The sequence below is a fragment of the Accipiter gentilis genome, chromosome 8 (assembly GCF_929443795.1).
Source record: "Accipiter gentilis chromosome 8, bAccGen1.1, whole genome shotgun sequence".
NCBI lineage: Eukaryota > Metazoa > Chordata > Aves > Accipitriformes > Accipitridae > Astur > Astur gentilis.
This window is the reverse complement of record NC_064887.1, coordinates 3,931,398-3,951,042: the sequence shown is the minus strand read 5'-3', so window position 1 is coordinate 3,951,042 and position 19,645 is coordinate 3,931,398. Positions and strand designations below refer to the sequence as shown.

The 19,645-nt window shown below is 48.7% G+C and overlaps 1 protein-coding gene across 8 annotated transcripts in view; it reads left to right on the top strand.

Moving 5' to 3' along the window:
• The window catches only part of NFIA (nuclear factor I A), a 251,359-nt gene extending 247,000 nt beyond the window's left edge, over positions 1–4,359 (top strand). For all 8 annotated transcript variants that reach the window (XM_049807204.1, XM_049807202.1, XM_049807203.1 and 5 more), the window contains one exon: positions 1–4,359. This exon is cut by the window's left edge and continues 2,975 nt beyond it. The gene's annotated coding sequence lies outside the window, so the exon portion shown is untranslated.
• The last annotated feature ends 15,286 nt before the right edge of the window (positions 4,360–19,645 follow it).

Below are 19,645 nucleotides of genomic sequence, written 5' to 3'. Positions count from 1 at the left end.
ATTTTGTCAGAACCTTGCTATGAGACAAGGTATTACCAGTAAATTGGTTGTATATACAATAAAATTGCACCCTTTTTTAAACAAAACAAACTAAGCAATAGTTTGGGCAGTTAGTTGTTTTTAGTGAGCATGTTGTAGTCATGGCTGCAAAGAGAGAGAATTAAACTGCCCACTCAGAAGATATGTAATTTGTATGTTGTATAGTTTTATTGATTACACTGATTTATTCTACCCTATTTTATAATGCAGGACTTTTGTAATGTTGTTTAAATGAGGAAAAATTTCTGTCAAATTAGCTTAGTGGAATTTCTGATTGTTCGTTATAAAGGCAGCGTTCATATAATTGCTTTTTTTTTTTTTTTTTTTTTTCCTTTGGGAACTGGATTTAAGTTAAAAACTTTCCCGTTTCCTTTTTGTATGTATTTAAATACAGTTATTTTTCTTCTCTCAATGGTATAGCATATTCCTATGCTTGAGAAGTATAGGCTACTGAAGAACCATTGTAAATGGACATTACAGGTATGCTGTATTTTTGAAGGTATTTTGTCATATTAAGTTTGATGACGCTAAAGTTAGGGAACTCTGAGCAGAATTGCGAGAAAAAAAAATGTTTTAAAGGCTTTAAAACATTAGGTAGGCGGTCAAGGGTGTTAACCAACAGGGGTTGTAAAGTATTACACACTAAATTAAATTTTCGTTCACCTTACTCTCACGCAGAAAACCCAGCAGTTCCGTTCTGTGCAGGTGTAGAGAACAAACAGTGTTTTAGTCCTCCGAGTCACGCCAGGAGTGGGGAGCCGAGCCGGAGGGGTCCCGCTGGGGTGTGCGGGCTGCGGGCAGGAGTCGGGCCGGCGGCCGGAGCCCCCGACTCCGCGTCGGGTTACGTTCCCGCTCCCCTCCGAGTCGCTCCGGCCGGCCTTTCGGAGTCTCGCGAACAACTTTTTTCTCCCCGTCTCCTTCTCTCCAGAAACCGTCAGACGCACAAATACTCTGACCTGTATCCACCCCCCCCACCCATCCAAATTTAAAGCCCTAGAACTGGCTTAGCGCGAATTGACTTTTTCTCAAGTTAATTCCTTTCTTTTTGCCTCTTTTTTTCGAGCGAGGGCACTTGCTTTTATCATGCCGCACACCCCAGCAATGCCATTATTATTTATTCTTCTTCCTTTATAATAAAAACTTTCGGGCTTCGAGTTTAGGCAGCCATGGTACACTTTGTCTCTGTTGCTTGTTCCCCCTCCCCTTAAGGTCGAAGGGGAAAAGAAACACCAAGTTTTCTCAACTCCACAGTATTCAGTCAGCCCACAGGAATATGCAAAATCCCTCTAACATTTTTTTTTTCTTTCTCTAGTTCTCTTTGTTCCGTATATTTGCAGCTTTGTAGTAACAGTGTTATAAAATATTTACTGTACAAAAATACAAAAAAACCCAGATACATAGCCTAAAACAGTTTTTTTTTCCTTGTGGTGAATTTTTTTTTAAGAATGTCAGTTAATATTGTACTTTGCATTGTGTCTCTGGAAATATCTTTTTTTTTTTTTTTTTTTTTTTTTTTTTTTTTTTTTTTTTTTTGGTAGAAGGCCTCCATCGAACAAAATTAAAACCATAACCGGCATGACAATGTAAGGAGAGCTTCAATGGCACCTAAACAATAAATAAATAACAAAATAAACCTCATGAGGTCTGTCGGAGGCAGGTCTTGTGAAGTTAACACTGCCTGCTAGGCAGGATTTTCATTAAATCAAGCTTACAATGCCAATTTTGTCTTGAAGTCAATGCATGTATTACTGTTTGACAGTAAACCCAGCTATGCCATCATCAAGTCCAAGGCTGCGCAATAGTCTAATTAGTATCGAGTACATTTTCCTTTTATTTTTTCCAATAAAAAAGCAGTGGGATGAAAATTGCTTTGATATATAGCAGGTAACATTGAAGCTATTCCATAGCACTTAACTGTAGTGAATACTGTGTCACCAATTCTGAAATCAATTTAATGTTTAATGCAAATCCATTACATGGTGCTATTACAGGCTGGCAAAATGATTTACAAAAATGTGACAACTTGGGCTCAATTCACTCTGCTTTCCAACAATGTAAATGCATAGCAGTGTTTATCTGCATGAAAACTATGCACTAATCTATCTGAAAAAAAAAAAAAGAAAAGAATATATCAACTTTGGTATCTACTTTCCGTTTACTTCGATCCTTGCCTTTTCGGTCATTGTTATAATGCCAGCTTTAGGACAGAAAGAATTATAAGAAAACCAGCATAATACCTGATATATTAAAATGTAGTGCCTGTGAAATCTGTATTATATTGCTCTTCTGAAGTAAGATTTTTCTACACCGGTAGCCTTCGCTGTCTGTCAGAACCTTCTGATATAGGTGATGTAAAATAACCGTACAATATTAATGCATGCTATTCCATAATGCTTAGTAGCTGTATGAATATTACTCAAAGTTATGTTAGTCTTTTTTTCTGACTTGGTTCTTGTCAGATAGGTTTAAAGATATTTCACTGAGAACGCAAATTCTGTCTTTTCTTGATTTGGGGTGTTTTCAGTATTTTGGAGGTATACATTTACTTAAATTCAGTATTACTTGTGTTTTGGGTTTTTTTTCTTTTTTGTATTTTTTTTTCCTTTTTTTTTCTTTTCTTTTTTTTTTTTTTTTTTTTTTTTTTTTCCCTCCCTAGAGGGCAGGACATGGTGTTTGAGACCAGAAATCCGTGCCTGGTAAGATTTTCGTCTCGAAAAGCTACCCTAAGAATTCAGAGAGCTTGCTCTGAAGAACAGGTGCATAAAGTTCAAATTTAAGGGACAGTCCTTTAAACCCACAAACGAGATTGAGCTCACGTTGCGAGAGATTTCTTAATGGGCAGCGGTTAACCAGGTACCCATGCTTGACCCTTCTTCACACCAGACTTCCTCATATAGAAAGAAAAAAACCCTTTAAAAAAAAAAAAAAGAAAAAAAGAAAAAAAAAAACTCATGTGGTTGTTTAGTTTCATGCACAGTTGCAATATTTTTCTTCAAACAAACTCTGTACAAACTTTGGGCCCGATTCATAAAAGCTCCTTTGCTATTAACACGGGAGGCTGGTGGGCTTTTCTCGTCCAAATTGAGGATGGCTTTCTTCCCCAGCGCACGCTTTGGCGAGCCCCGCTTTCCTCGGCACGCGCGCCCGCTGGCTTTCCTCTCCCTCCCCTTCCCCTCTCCGCCTCCCCTAACCCCACCGGAGAAGAGGAATCGATGGGAAGGGGCCGCGGAGGAGGCGAGGCAGCGCAGGACCATGCTCCGACACCCCAGAGGCGCAGGCTGGCGGGAGAAAAGGGGGAGACAGGGGAGAGGACGACTCCGTGCCGCGCTCTGGCCGATGCCGGGGGTCTGCAACGCGGTGGTACGAGGCTGCTCGGTTACAAACGAGATCTTGTCCGTACCGGGGGGAAAAAAATGACGCTAAGATCGCTACCTCTCGGCTCTAGCGAAAAACCTTCGTCGAGGCAAACTCTTGTACGCAGTCTGAACTTTTGTACTTTGTACGCCTTGGGTTTTTTTTAGGGAAGACTATTTTCCACTTAGTTAATCTTCTATGCTCGAGCATGAACAAAAACAATTGTGTTGGGTGAAATTCGCCCCCCTCCTTTTTTATCTGCATCCACAAATTAATATGAGGGGGGGAAAAAAAAGAAAAAAAAAAAAAAAAAGAAGATGAGTTTCTAGACGGAGCATGGTAGGAAGAGAGTGCCCGGCTTGGCATCTGCCGCCGCCGCCGCTTGTTCTTGCTGCCGGCGCCCTGCGCCCGGCTGCGGCTGCTGCCTTGGGGAAAGGTCTGCAAAATTCTTTGCTTTGGAAATACAATCAAGGAGAAATCTCCATTTTGGCAGGCTGTGCGGTTTCTCCGCGCGGCTGAGCTCTGACCTGGCCCTGCCCTGCTGCCTGAGACTGGCCCAGCCAAGTCCCTCAGCGTCAATTTGAAATTCGGGGCGCTAAAATTTCCACCGGCCGTGTGAAAGATCTGCTGCAAATTCACTTGACACCCGTGTTAATACCATGTCGTGTTCATTTTTTTTATGAGTCAGGCCCCTCGTGCCTCTAGTATACTTGTATTGACTCTCATAGTTACCATTTTAGTTTTACTGTGTTCTGTGAAAAAAATTGTAATTGGTTGAGAATCACTGTGGGCATCCATTCTTATTCAACTAAGTCTCCGCAGGTTTTTTGAGCTGGTGTGGATTAGTTTAACTCTTGTATTCAACCATTAGTGCTACCACCTTCTCACATTACAATACAATTACTGGAAGCAAGTACTGCATTTCCTATGCAACAAAAAAGGAAAATAAAAAATTGCTAATGCTAACAGGCTGCGTTGTTATTTACTTTCAGCTGGGCACGGGGTGGGGGGGGAATGCGGCCGTAGGGCCGCGGGCATCGGCGTTGAGCCTTCTGGGTGCGCGGCGCTGGGGCCGGCGCTGGCCCGCCGACCTGGGCAAGGGTTGGGGCTTCCCAGGCAGTAGCTTCATCCCAAATCACGGGGTTATTTGGTTAAATCGAGTCACTGTCATCCCGTCAGCCGTACTTTCCCGTGCTGTCGGTGTCCCGTCAACACAAAATCGTTCCTCGCACGATAACGGATTAATCTTCAGCGAACCTCTGCAGATTAAATCGCGCAAAGTAGAGACGCGAAGCGCATCTAGTAAAGGCTGAGGAGATCGGTTAATTCTGCGAATGCTACAAGATATCTTTAAAGGTAGCTAAACTTCAAAAATATTACCGCATCTCTGAAGAACCCCAGATGTCGGCCACTTTTTTGGCCGTCTCCGTCGCAGTTGGCCGTGCAGAGCTGCCCCGCGCAGCCCCCGGCTGTACTGCACCTCTCTGCGAGGCTTCTGTAGATGGGGGACAGGAAAAAAAATAGGTTCCTTTACAAGTTTTAAAGCTGTCTTCGAAGTTTTTCACTCTGCAACACCTTTTTCTTAAAAGATAGGAGCAGAAATCAATAGTCGCAGAAAGGACTTTTTTTGCATTTAAGCCATTCTGCCTGTTTTCTACTCAAAAGCCGCCACTGAGGCTGAGGAGAGCTCTGCTGCGTGGCCTTGGGGACAGGAGACGGGGGCCACCGTGACCCCCAGCCCTTCCCAGGGCAGCACCACCTGCAATACCAGCTCTTCTATTTTTATTTGGGGGGAAATGAGTGTTTTCTAACAAACAGTTGCCCGACACTCATAAACCGCTGGTATTTCCTTTCTCACACCTCCGCGCAGTTTCGGTTTAACCTACAAGGCCAGGACGGGGGGTTTGGGCTGGGCACAGCTCTAATGTCACCGTCCTCACTCACGTCCTCGCTGTGCCCCTTGCCCACTCCTGGTCGCTGCTTCGCACGTGGCACCCGGGCACCTTGTAGCGGCTGAGGACAGGTTGGTGCCCATTCAATTGAGCTTTTTGGTTTTTTCTCAAGAAGGGGACTAAAAATTAAGGAAAAGCCAAATCTGTCCTCGCAGAAAACCCCTGTGAGCTCCGGGAGGAGGGGGGGGAGGGGGTGTGTGGAGAAGGAGGGCAGGGCTCCCGCTTTTGGGCAGAAATCTCATCTCAAGGAAGGAAAAATGAGCCCTAATGGTGGTGGCGGCCCTTTGGCTTGGAAAGGAGCCCAGGCGTGGGTCAGCCTGCCCCGCGGGGCAGCGAGAGCTGACGCTTCCTCCGAGCCGGGGGTGCGGGGATGGGCGGGAGGGACAGGGACCCACCCGTGCGCATCGCTGCACGAATACACACAGAAAAATTAAAATATGCTTAAAAAAAAAAAAAAAAAGGTGCAATAACGCTACACAGCGAAGGTTTGTCCCCATCGCCCCGTCCGCAGCCGATGCTGCTGTTTCCGACAGCTTCTTAACGTTACCCCTTCCTCACACTCGTCCCCTTGCCCCCGCGCTCTCATCCCTCGCCTCTCCCCTCTACAAAAATCATTCACTATCATTAATTTATACCTTTTATTAGCGAGGGCGTTGGCTGAGCCTGCCCTGGGTTTCAGTGCCGTGGAGGAACCAGAGGGGGCTCCAGGAGGGCGGCCGGATCCTGCCCCACGCGGGGTGAGAGCCGGGCTGGGAGCAGGCACCCGCGGGGCCGCAGCCGGGGCTTGGGCACCGTCTCCCGCTTTCTCACTCCTTTTCTTTCACTCTTTCTTTCTGGCTTTCTCTTTCTTGCTGCAGAAGAAGAGGTCTCCATCAGCATCTAAGGAAATAAATCCCATTTATTATTTATCGCTATCAAAATGTGTCAGCTCGGCTCGGGACGCAAGAAGAATACACAATAGCCGGCTAAGAGAGAATTAAAAACTTTGGGTGGAAAAAGTGTGGGGTGGTGTTTAGGCAGAGAAAAGCCGGCCCTTCGCTGCTCTGCCTTGGAGGGAGAAGCGCTGGGATGCGCTTACAGGGAGATTTGTACGGCGCGAAGCCCGCGGAAAGGTGCGCGTTGCTGTGCGCGGGTGAGAAACCTGCCGCCCCGGCTCTCCCTTTTGTAGTGAGGTTTCATTTACATTCATTTGGATTTTCATCGCTGGAAGAAATACAGGCTGAAAACCCCGTTCTGGCCATAAATGCCACATGCAAGCCCTTTTTTCCCTCGAAAGGATGCTCCGTGGCCTGGTGGGTGATGGAGTTGCAGCTAGTGCGGTGGTGACAAAAGTATTTATACCGAATTTCGACACGTCGGGAATTTTAGCCTGCCTTTCCCCAAATGCAGACTGTGCCAAATTGCTTTTGTAATGCTGATATATAATCTTCAGAAATTTTCAATCTTCTCGCAGGCTTATTGTTATTGCACAGATATCCCGAAGGGATTACTCACATGTCATGAAACAACGGCCTTTTAAATTCCCGTTACTGCCGGATCTGGCTACTTAATCTCTTCCTTAAATGTAAATGTTCCTGATGATGCGACAAGAGAAGGACTTGGGGAGTATTACCAAGGTGGTAGGTTCGTCCGATGTCTTTTATCTGCCGAAGACAAGCCAAGACTGGAAATATTTATTGGTTCAGTACTTCAGCAACACGGTATTAATTGCCTCTGCGTGTTTTGATAGGTAGTTAGCACAAGGGTATTAATGAAAATAGCACCACTTCATTTTAAAATTAACTGCTTGGCCATTCAGCAACATGAGCTGATAAATTATGGCAATAAATTTGCGACGGAGATTTATGCCACCCTAACTCGCTCTCGGGCCCGCAGGCGCGCTCCGGCGGGGACGGGGGGGCCACGGTTGGCACCCCCCACCTCCCTTACCCATAGGCAGCTCCAGGATTCTTTTAAATCCTTCCAGAAATCTGGGTCCAGGAGTTCCAGGAGCTTTTGGGCCAGTTTTGGTGCTCCTTTAAAATAAACGATGCTCAGGGGGCAAAGGGACCCTCCTTGCCGCAGGCGACTGGAGGCACGGACAAGTCTCCAGTGGCAAACGGGATGCTCCCAGCCTCCTCCCGTTCCTCTGGACGGACGGAAACGGAGCGGAGCTTTCCTTGTTGTTGTTATTTTTATCGAGGCCGTTGGAGAGGAGAGGGGCCACCTGATAATCCATGCAATCGTCCCCACTTTCCCAAAAAGCTTTGAAATACGGAGTCAGTCTGCTGGTGCTACAAAATGGCTAGATCCAATATTATTATTATTATTATTATTATCCAGTTAATGGCCTCTCGCTTGCTAGCGCTGGACCCAGCATGTATTTATTCCTGTCCCAATCCTCCCTCCCACAGGGCAAAGCAAAGCGTCGCTGCGGTTCAGGTCAGATCCAAACCCACCCCTTTGTCCAGGTTTGGGTTTTTTTCGCACAATTTGCTGAGGACAGGAGGCGATGCGCGGGCAGGGGCCGCAGCCCACCCTGTGCCACAGAAATATTCATCTGTGGAGGATGAACGGCAGCTCCCTGCCTTGGGCGGCGAAGAAATTGGAAAATGTTCCTATAAATGTGATTCATACGACATAACACCTGCCTGCACATTGCATTATCCAAACCTATTAGGGTACAGGAGATGCAGCCAACTATTTTGGTATATGGCATTTAATTTTCTTCCCCCCATTGTTCATTATTTCCCCACCGAAATTTTGTAACGCGGCACCGTTTTGTCCCTTCCAAAGCTAAAGAAACGGTCTTCTTCCAAAACGCTGCATTTTGTTATTGGGTGGAAGACGCACAACTTTCAGAGAAACTTCAGCTGGATGTCGCATTTATAAGTAAATGTGACAAATTTAATAGGGTAGGATAGGTATTTGAATTATTGATTGTTAAATATTTAAGCTGCGAGTCCCCATCCATCAGCATGTGTGAGAAAGCTCGGGGCAGATTTATGATGCTGGAGTTTTCCTGGTTAGCTGGCACTTGGCATTTCTATTAATTATAGCCCACACATTTGGGTTTTTTCAGGATTTGTTAGAAGTATTTATAAAAGATGTCCGTATTATACCATTTAAATATTGTTTGTGCAACTGGAACGTGTTTTCTATTGGGGATTAATACACTGTTTGATTTAAGGGAAAATTAAATTGGAAGGTGTAAGTCTCGGGAGACGAATGCTTTATTTGAGAAGGGTTTCCACCACTGGAAAGCACAAAGTTTTTCTTTTATATATAAATATTTTGCTCTGGGTGTTTCCCAGGGTCTGCAGGTGGATGGGAAGTCTCAAAAGTGCCCTCGGCAATGGGAGCAGGAGAGGAGGTACGCGGCGGGGAGGGCGCAGAATGAAATATGTCGTATTTATTAAAATTAAGGGATTTAGGGCCTCCCCCTCTAACAATTTCCCCGGGAAGGATGCGAGCCCCGGGGCAGGAAGGGTCTGTGTGAGGGGAGGAAACCGCCCGGGGCCCTCGGGTCAATAACGTGCCTCTGAAAAAAAAGACCTCCCGAAATCTGTAGCTGTATGATAGATTGTAATTGCTCGAGAAGAGCCATTATGGTCCGTTAGGTCAATACTCTGCATTTCCAAAGTGCTTTAATTAATACATATTTACATCAGGTAATAGCAGGGATTTCTCCGAGCCATGGTATTAGGCCAAGAAAGGCTCCTAACTTTCATAATTCAGGGGGGGACGTGAGTTTAGTCCTTTAGCGCTTTATTGCACCTTATAAAAACGCATCTCGATGCCGCAAGAAACTTTCCGTCCAGCAAGAGCGTCGCATCGCCTCTCGCCTGGGGAGGTGACTCGGGGGGTCCCGCACGGCGCGGGGGGGACAGCGATGCCCCCAAAGCTTTGCCAATGCGCCCACCACAACCCCCACGTCCTCCCGCTCCTGCTCGGTGGTTTTGAGTCATAAATAAGTTACCGGTAAGATAAATTACCATTGCTGCGGGTCGTACGGCAGCGGCCGCGCTCCGTGGGGAGGAATGATGCTGAAGGTGGGGAAGGCGCCCGGGCACCCCGGGTTATTTTGGAGAGGGTGACCCAGACCCTCCAAAGCGTTTTTGTTAAGTGATAACTTGTGCTTTCAAACAACAAGTCACCCGTCCTGCTCGTGGGGACCGGCAGGTTATAACCGCCCGAGGTAACTCTAAAAATGTAAATGCTATAAGGTTATTGGGGTTTTTTTAAAAAAAAAAAGTTTTCCCCCTGCAACCACAAATTAGAAACGGCACTGCTAAAAATCACTGGTCTATCCACAAATTTTAATTAAAACCTAAATAAATCATGTTCGTCGCTGCACTTGCATATAAACAATGAGGGAGATGGCACACTTACAGCGGCTTGTCAACGTTTGGTGACTAATGAGTCGCTGTGAAAATACAATCTGAAGGGCCAGAATTGAAAGCAGATTCCTCGGCTAACGAAGGGCACATGCGACCCCGCCGCGGCCATCGCGGCAGAAGGCACCGAAACCACCTCTCAGGGCTGGCAGGGGGAAGGAAAAATTTCGTTAAGGCTGGCAGGACGAGCCTTTATTAAATAAAGCGCGGCGCTGTAATGCGATATTGCAGCTGCAGCCTTTTCGCCACGTTATGGAGTAATGTTTTCCCCTGTCCTTGCAGCAAACAATAACCATATGCTGGATTTGTTACCAAATGTTTATTTTATTTCTTCATTAGTACACGACGAGGGCTCAGGAAAAAAAAAAAAAGGTTTCATTGCTTCGAGTGCTGGGGAAGAGCTTCTAACCGGGGACCCAGATACCTCAGGCAGAAGTGCTCGTGCCCAACGCCCGCTGGCAGCGGGTGCCATTTGACGTTGCCCTTTTCTGTGCGTTACCGCGTGTCCCCGTTGCACCCCCGGACCCGGGGGTCCCAGCTGGGGACGTCTGGCTTGTACAGGAGCGGAGGAGCCGGGATGGATGCTGCAAATCCTGTCGCTCCTCCCGCCCCGGGGCACCGGCTGCAGCGTCGTCGGGAGGAAGGCCAAGCAAGACGTCAAATTTAGAGAAGTTCTTTTGTGTTTTACAAACTCTCCCTATCTGATGGGACAGGCAGCACCGGGGCTGCAGGGAGAAGCATTTTTTCGGCGCAGCAGAAGCGAGTTTCTGGTTGCGTGCTGGAGGAGACACCTCGGCCATCCGCCGGCAAAGCCCACGAGTGGCTCGTGTCCAGCTCAAATGGAAACACCGAGGTCCCGGTCAGCTGTCGCTCTCAAAAAGCCTCTGAACTAAAAGCCAGTTTTACGAAGTAGCCTTCCCCTTTCTAAAAGGCCTTGGCCAAGCTCTGCTCAGAGTGCTCAGGCACTGGAGGAGCCCATGGGACATCGCTGGTGCCTTCAGGGACCATCTCCAGACAGTGCTCCTCAGGTGGAGGGGCCATCGCTGCATCAAGGGTGCGATGGGCTTGGGCATGGCTGCGCTCCTCTGCAGAGCTGCTGCCCCATATGGACACCTCCACTCCATGTGGACGCCATCCTCCTCGTATGGACCCCCCCCCCCCATCCCCACATGGACCCCATCCTCCTCGAATGGACCCCCTCATCCCCACGTGGACCATGTCCTCCCCACACGGACCCCATCCTCCATGGATCAGCAACCCCCACCACAGGCAAGTGTCCTACCAAGGCCAGCGTTCATGTTTCAACCAGCGGGTTTCCACAAAAGCTTTGAGTTTGACAAAACACCATTTTCTTAGGGAATATTTTTCTCCCACCAAACATTTAAGGCAGACCTAAGTTTCAAAGTTTGGGATTTTCCCCCTCAAGGGACTGAGAGTCTCCAAGCGAGAGCTGCACCTCCCACACACGCACGCAGCGTGTTCCTCAAAAAACACCCAACAGCACAGTGCTCGCTGCAGCCCTGCACGTGCCCGCAGCCCCGCAAGCCGCAGCAAACGATTTCCAGCAAAGACCAAAGAATTGTCTTGCTCCCAAAATACCCGAGAATGATGCTATTTCCGCCAAGAATGATGCTGTTACCATCAAGAATGATGCTATTTCCACAAGAACGATGCTATTTCCACCAAGAACAATGCTATTTCCATGAAGAATAATGCTATTACCACCAAGAATGATGCTATTTCCACCAAGAACAATGCTATTTCCACCCAAGAAGGATGCTATTTCTTTTGGAGGGTCATGGTAACTCACCCCAGAGCATCCCAAGCAAGGAAATGCCTGGGAATGGGAGCTGGTCCACCTTGCTAGCCTTTGCTTTTGGGGTGGGGGTTTTTTCCCCTCTAAAGCAGCCTCGTGAAAGAAAGAAAAATATTATGGTGTCTGTGTTGCTTCTGCAATTCAAACCCCGGTCTTGACAGGGGGGAAAGAAAAAAAAAAGAAAAAAAAAGAAAAGCAAACCGCTCCCAACTGCAGCACATGCTCATGGAAACAAGATGTGGCGCACATGAGGCTGTCCCAGGGAGAAAGTTTGCTAAAAATAACATATGCAGATTATGTACATAAAATGTCATGAAATATCAGCACATAAAACCGTGTGGTAGTTCAGGCTGTTGCAATTACAGCTCAAATGTGCCAGATGAAGGACACGCAGCATTTGGCGCATCTGCAGTGGAAGCCAGGCGCGGGGCCAGCTCAACTCTCCAGCCATTGCTCCAGGCACCGGGGACCACGGCCGGCCTCGTCGTGCAGAGCCAAGACCCCGCTAAAATACACGGGGATGGGGTTTATTATTATTTTCCGGCTAAGGAGGAACAGGGATAGCCCTTGGGCTGCCTCTAAAAGCCCTCGTACCTGCGAAGGGTCCGTTCCCCAGGGCTGCGTTGGGGGCTGCTCCACCAGCCAGGAGCAAACCTGGGATGGCCACGGTGGAGCTGCCAGAAACACCCAGACCGGGGGATTTCCAGTTCACCTGGGCGCAGGATGGGGCTGCGGCTGGTCAGCCGGACCTCTGCTTGGAAAGCAAATCTCAAAACAAAGTGATTTTTTTTTTTTTTTTTTACCCAGAGCATCGCTCATCCTGGGTGAAGCAGACCCCTACCAATTACCTCGCCAGAGGAAAGATCCCGGTAACTAATTTTGCTTGTGTATAGGAGGATTTCGGTGCACTTTGAGGCACTAACGAGGCCTGCCAGACCCCCCTGAGGTCCTTCGGGGTGGCATTATAAGGCGGCTGACATTTTCCGTGCTCCCTCCTTAGTCTTCTGGCTGCGATATAAATTTTCCTCGAGTTCTGCTTTTGTTATTTGCCTGCATCTACACGCTGTTTGTTTTTACACCGTGACCTACATAACTCATTTTAATATGTACTGAGGTGGTAGGATTGGGCTGGAGGGGTGTTGGGGGGAATGTAGCGGCTCCGGCTGCAAGGAAGCCATCGTGTCTGTATTTTGGGAGAGGACGGCGGGAGCGGTGGCATCCCCTCCCCTGGCTGTCCTGCTGGAGCCCTCTGTGCTGGTAGAAATGGTGTCGGGCTGTTCCCACTGGTGGCCAAAACCATGGATGAACTCTTCTTAACCGTCAATTTTAATAAAATATTCATTTTTTATTTAATTTCTGGCCCCTCTGTTCTCTTTCCTCTTTGTGAGATAATGGCTCTTGTTAGCAGAAACACAGCGATGCTCCGGAATCCCCCCAGCCATGGGGAAGGTGCGGGGTCCCTCAGGCCACGTACGTCCGCGTATATAGGAATATCTATTTTCTTTCGCAATTTGTGCTCACATCAGAGTCATCAGGACGTGCTGCTGTTGCCCGCTTGGCAAGCCCAGGTCACCGCTTCTGCCTCTTCCTCGTTTAATATTAAATATTAGTAAATATTTAAGTAAAATGGAGTTGGCTTTGATTTGGGAAAATCCTAAGTTATCGGATAAAGCCAGTGGGGTGCAGGGACACCCTGCCCGGAGGGGGCACGTCCCCCCAGGGGCACCGTGTCTTGCTCACAGCCCGGCTTTGAGAGCATCTCCCTCCCCACCACGCGGGAATTTGGGCCGAGACCTTCCCGGGCATCTCCGTGGTGGCCGGTGCCATAATATTCTCTTAAGTTATCCACGTTACACATTTTAATCACTTTTCTAGCAAATAAAGCTTTTACCCAGCTAGTCAGCTGGAATTAAATTACTTTACAACACATTTTTATTTCTTCCCCCACCCCAAGGATACTTTTTATTTCAGCAAACGCACGCTGCTCCGGCGGCTCCCGGGGCGAGCGAGGCCCTTTGTACGGCGTACAGAAAAGCGCCGTGATTCATCGCTTTCTCATTATTTTGTCCTTTCGCTGGATATTGCCGGGGATTTTTTCCGCCCCCCCCCCCCCCCCCCTTCCTTTTCTTCCTTTCTTTCCAGTCCACTTGAAAGGAGCTGATGGAAAGAGAGGAATATTCATCTCCCAAGTTTGCTCACGTGGCCGGCGGCGGCTCGGCAAACTTTTCTCGCCGCCATCCCCGCGCGCGGTACGGTGTGTGCCGGCACGGCGGCGCTTGGCAACCCCGGCGCCGGGACAGCCGTGTGAGGAATGACGCTGTTTGTTTGCTCCACGTCCAGCTATTTGTCACTGGCCATTTTGCCTCCAAAGCTTTAATATTTGATGAGATCCGGGCTGGCCGGGCGCTGCGCAGCCATGGCCGGGCGCTGCGGCTCGGTTTCCTGCAGTGCGGGGTGGGGGGGGGGGGGGGAGTGAGTTGTGTACTGCGGCAGATGGGACTCTTTTTATTTCGATTGATTTTCAGTTAATAACTTTTAACCTCCTGAACCGAGGCGGCTGCCGACGGGACTCGCGCGAAGAGCGCCGGGGACGCAGCCTGCGAACCGGCGGGGGCTCGGGCACCTCTCGGCCCGGCTGGGGATGCCAAGGGGACCCCAAAGGGGAGGTTTGTGGCTTGAGGAACACCCCGACGGGACACACGGTGGTTATTTATTTAGGAAACGTGCACTTCAGCGGGGAAATCACCGGCCGCCCTTGCTCCATCCCCAGGGGTGCCAGGCAGCCTCCACGCAGGGAAATGGGTCGATTTTCCTTATTAAAAAAGGACAGGAGGGACAATACAAAGATCCCACGCAGAAATCTTGCTAAAGGTCCCCTCTTCCCTCAGCACCCCATGCCGGAACCCTCCCACAACCCACTTGGATGAAGGAAAAGCCATTTTCCCAGCATTTTCCCAGCATTTTCCCAGTTGGGATGCTTCCTCGGTTGAGACCCCATGTCACCGGGCTGTGATCCCCCCCTTTACGGACCCAGAGCTGGGGTTTGATGGTTTATCTTATTGCTAAATAATATTTTTGCACCGTTTGGGAGGTGTTTAGGGTGGGTTTTTTGTTTTCTTTCCAAAGGAAGAGGGGCAGTTGCTTGGCCGCTGCTCGCAGCGCTGGAGGGCGCAGTTGAATTGCAACATCCGACACGATGTCCGGTGTTCCCGGAGAGGAAGAGCATTTTCCCAGTGAGATTTCGGAAGGGTCACCCTGGACACGGGGCACGAACACTAGCGAGGTCTCCCATTCCCTGTGGCATGGGGAGGAGAGGAAAGGGCCGAAATTATCTCAGTTATTGTCTGATGCAAAAGAGGAGAAAATAGCCTACATTTATTTGCCTAAGGGCAACCATTTAAAAGGCAAAGGGTGAGCGATGGAGAGGTCTCCTCCCAGTCAACGCACGCCCTGTGCCATCCACGGAGGACACAGCATCGGGATGCTCCGGCAGCAGAGCCGGTGCCGCAGGGATAGAGCTGCTGGCTGCGGTGGCATTTGCACCCGATGGTGTTGGAAATGCTGACTGCCCTTGCTATGGGGCAGGCAGAGGGGCGACAGCGGTGCGAAATCTTGCAGCCTGACGGTATTTGCGAAACTGCAGCGGCACAGGCAGTCCTGCGCGGGTGGGAGACTCCTGGCTTCCCACTAAAGGAAAGGGAATTTCTCATCATTTCAGCTGTAGAAGCAAGGCTTGAAAATGCATGCTGTGGAGCCAGGAGACGAAGGAAAATCAGATAAAATATACTTCTGAAAAGGATTTTGAGGCGAGACTCATGACTTTTTAATGGACCGGACAGATTTAACTCCCTTTGTGTCGCTGCTGGCTGGTGCAGCTCCGGCTTCTTGCTGTCCAGTCAAGCCAAGGGTCCTTCCCCGCTGCCACAGGACGCCGCCCCAGCCAAACTCCTGTGGTTCGGCTACAGGGAAGGGTAAGGGATTCATCTGGACATGCAAAGTACTGTATAGTGCAGCCAGGAATACGGTTGAAGTCTTGAGGTCAGCAGTTCAACATCGTGCTGTTACGCCCATCTCAGATATTTCATTCCCTTGCTAAGTCCTCATCATGAGACAGACCGGTGGGGGCACAGCTGGTTCGTGATTTGGGAGATTTCTTCTTGGTTGGTGTGCTGGAAAGGGACTTTAAAGGCTGTAACATCACTGCGCTGGAAGGGGACAGTGGGGCATGAGTGACCTGCAAGAGGTTGCTTTGGTCATCCAGCCCCAAAAACAGGGCGGGGGGGGGGAGTGACGGCAGACTGGCCTTCCCTCTGCGTGGAAGAGCAGCAATGTAAGTCACCCCCATGCACACCCCTTCAGAACCCATTTCTTCAAACAAACACCGCTCTGGGAAAACAGCTGGTTGAGATAACCAGAGGTTTTGGGTGCTGGAGGCAGTTGGCCTTCATCTTTCTCACTACATGCACAAAATGGATCGTTATCTTCCATCCACTACGTACACCCGGCTTTGTTCACTGCCGTCGGCACAATAGCTTTTAAGGATAGCCTCATCTTTGTTCGCCTAGGAGGAAGTAATTGGTCAAATTTAATTCAAAGAGAGATCAATTAGAAAAGGTTGTGATAGACAGTTAGGTCACCGGCAACTCCTATAAATCGCAGGTAGAATTTCCTCCTTTGCCATATAGCAGTTTGATGTAGGTGATGGCTCATTTGCAAGCTAAAGGTTTAATTAGGAGAAAAAAAAAGGTCAGCAGAGATCAGATGTGAATTGCAAAGCGCTAAAGAAGTTTACTGCAGCAATGTATTTATCGAGAGCCATGCTATAGATCTGCACCCTCTCTGCCCAGAATGCTAATAGCACCCCTTTGAATTCTTCCTATCAACAGAAAAATCATGGATAATATGTGGGATGCTTTAAAACTGTTTAGCACCCACTTTCTCTTTATGATAATCAAAGGGCTTTGCTAAGACCCAGAGAATCCCTTACCCATCTCGTTAATTGTGGATCCTTCTTTCCAGGTCAGGTTTCCAGAATGTGACACCTTTTGGGTCGCTGTTTCCTCTCCCATCCATCGTAATAGGAGCTTTGCAGAGGGTATTTATTGCTCCTCCTCATCAGGGACATAGTCACGATGTAAATTGTGCCAGAAATACCAATGTGATGAAAATTCATGGTGTTTCTTCCTCACCTCACCGTGTTCCGGATGGTTTTTATAGGCGTGCAAACTGCAGAAATAGAGAGTTCTGTAAAAGCTCTCCTAAAAGCAATGGGAGCAATAGTGATGCGATTAGACGAGGTTTTAGCTCGTCGGCAAGAGTGCTGAGCTGGCCCGAGGCAGTAGAGCCTCAAGTCAAGCCAAACCGTCGATCTCAGCTCCCAGGGTCGCCGCAGGCTGTGCTGGTTACTTTTGGGGTGCAGGGGAGAGGCGCCCGGGGGAGGCTCAGCGGTGTTTCGGGTGCTACCGGCTCTGCGGGCGGCAGGAGGAACCGCAGCCCCGCGCGTTGCTTCGGACGCTGGGATGTAGGGGACCGATAATACGCTCTGACACGCTGCTGCTCCCGTGGACGAGGTGGGAAGCGTCATCGCTTCATCCGCAGCTCCTGCACCCCGGGAAGGCTCCCGCTTGCTGCTCCCTTGTTCCCTGCGTCTCCGGGGGGTTCCCACCGGTGGGAATTGGCATCGGTGCTCTGCATGCGGCGGTGCCGCCGCTGCCCTTCGCTGGGACCTCGCCGACGGGCGCAGATAAAGCTTCCAGCGCGATCTGCGCTGCGGCTGGGGCCGGGAAGGGTTCAAGGGGTGCTGCTTCTTGGCCAGAATCACCGGGGCTCCAGGCATCCTGAATTGCTCCCAGGAACACCGCGGTTTGGGGCTTCATTAGGTGTCATTCACAACTAATGGCTCCGCAGTAGCGTACGGCAGGATGACGGCTGCGAAGGTCCGGAGACAGCCACCAAGGTGGAGAGGAATCAAAATGGCAGCTAGGCCTGGCTGGGAGAACAAGAGCAATGTTTCCAGTCACTTCCATTTGTTCCAGTATCACTCAGCCCCACACCCAGTCTGATGAGAGATTGCAATTTTGCTTTAAGCAACGCTATACGAGGAAGGACAGATAGCAGATCAGATTGTAAACTGATGTAATTAAACAGGAGACGTTAATTCCCAGCACCTGAGACTCAAGTCCTCCGTGCAGCGTCGATAACACTAATTTCAGTAATTTCGGCAAAGCAAACTGAACGAACAATAGGCGGAGGACGGAGGAGGCTCTTCACTCTTCTGGAGGATCCGAAACTCGCAGCAATTATCAGTCAACAGTTCCAGCTGCCTGGTAAACTGTTAAGACTAGAGTAAACACATCACGGCTCCGAGGCTGGAAACAGAAGAGCTGTAATTATTTTGAAGTTTAACTATTGCCCCCATCTCCAGATCCAGGGAGCGAAACGACGCAGACCCCGACGCACCCAGCTTCCGACAAGGACATGTGATGCTCCTCGTGCAGAAATTCAAGTGTGCTTCTAGGACGCTTAAGATTCAGGTGCGATGTGTGTAAAGCATTAACCATTTCCTCCCCATGGCAGACAAAATCACATTGCCTTGGGCAAGCCACATTCCTATTAAAAAAATCGGTTCCTACGAGCCTCGTAAGAGGAGCCAGAGATTTCCTTCGTCTTTGCTGAGCGTGTGGGGGAAATTCAGCTGTTCTGACAACCAAATCGTGTTTGATATCATCCGAGCTGACTCGATAGAGATGTCAAATGGGAGAAGATAGCAGAAGTCTGCCTCGCAGTTTAATTGGCTTACACTTTTGTATATCCTGTTTTAAAAGTAAGGCCTTCAAAATGCGATTTGGACAAGTGAGTTGCGTGGGGTTTTATGCCGGGCGGTCTCGCAGTCTTCTCAGCGACAAAAACAGCGCAGCTTTGAACACAGGCTGTATATATGGTTGGATTTATGGAGTATTCATTATTTTAATAGCACTTATTGACTTAGGGTCAAATATCTTTTTCCAGCATTTTTTTATTTAAGGATAGAGCCCGTATGTCACAATCTCATGCCTCATCTAATTGGATAAGTGTTTCCTTTGTCCTTGAAACCGAAAAGTAGACCGCGTATCCAGGAGCTACAGAATGAAAAAGCATCTGCCTTTGGTATTTGGCATGCCTCAATTAAAAAACCCGCTGCCTGGGCTATCATTTTTTTTGAATTCTGACCAGAGCACTTCTGCTCAGATTCAAGCAGACAGTTCTGAAGGTCGAGCTAGGGGTATGTAAAAAAACAAATCCTTTGGAACAATATATAGAACGTTAATGTTTTACATACAACAGAAAAGAGGCCTGGATCCAGCACAGCCAAGTCCGGAGTCATGCTGGAAGCACGGGAACGGCTCGCGTGCTCGCTCCCCCCCGAGCGTTTCTGTAAGCTCCTGCTGGAGTGGAGCTCAGGTCCCCTCTCAAGACGTGACTCCCCTCCCTCCCAGCCCCACATATCTAGTGCTCAATATGCAGAAAACACTTCCATCTTTAAAAAATAATTGAAAAGGTGCACCCTAAAGTTCACTGGATCGATCCCTCTGAATTATTTTATTTAGAAGACACTTCATTGTGTCAAAGATTTAATGGAGAGGTTACGATGCCCAGCCTTCAGAATGTCAATGCATTAAAACGGAGCGTTGCAGGGAATGTTAAAATCCCCGGTAACACACGCCCAAGCAAAACTGCCAGATTTATGAAATATGAAAATGATTATACGGAGTTTAGATAAGACATAGGCTGCTGGCAAAAAGCAGTACAGGGGCCAGAATCCTTCTGCGTGTGTCTTAAGAGTAGCGGGATGAAATTTAGCAGCCTCGCTATGGACTCTTTCGCCTTTCCCTTACATCCCTTCGAGCGTTCCCTTCCCAAGCCACATCTTTTGAAACGTGTGTATTTTTACATGAGCAGTATTTCCCAGCACACTTGATTAAATACCTTCCCTTGTTATTTATTGCCCATTAAACAACATATCTTCTGCGTGTACCTTCGTTGGACAAAAGATCTTTGCTATCGAATGCAGAGCTCAGCATGTCTTAGGCCAGAGCGGTTTACTGCAATGATCTCTACGTGGGGCTGCA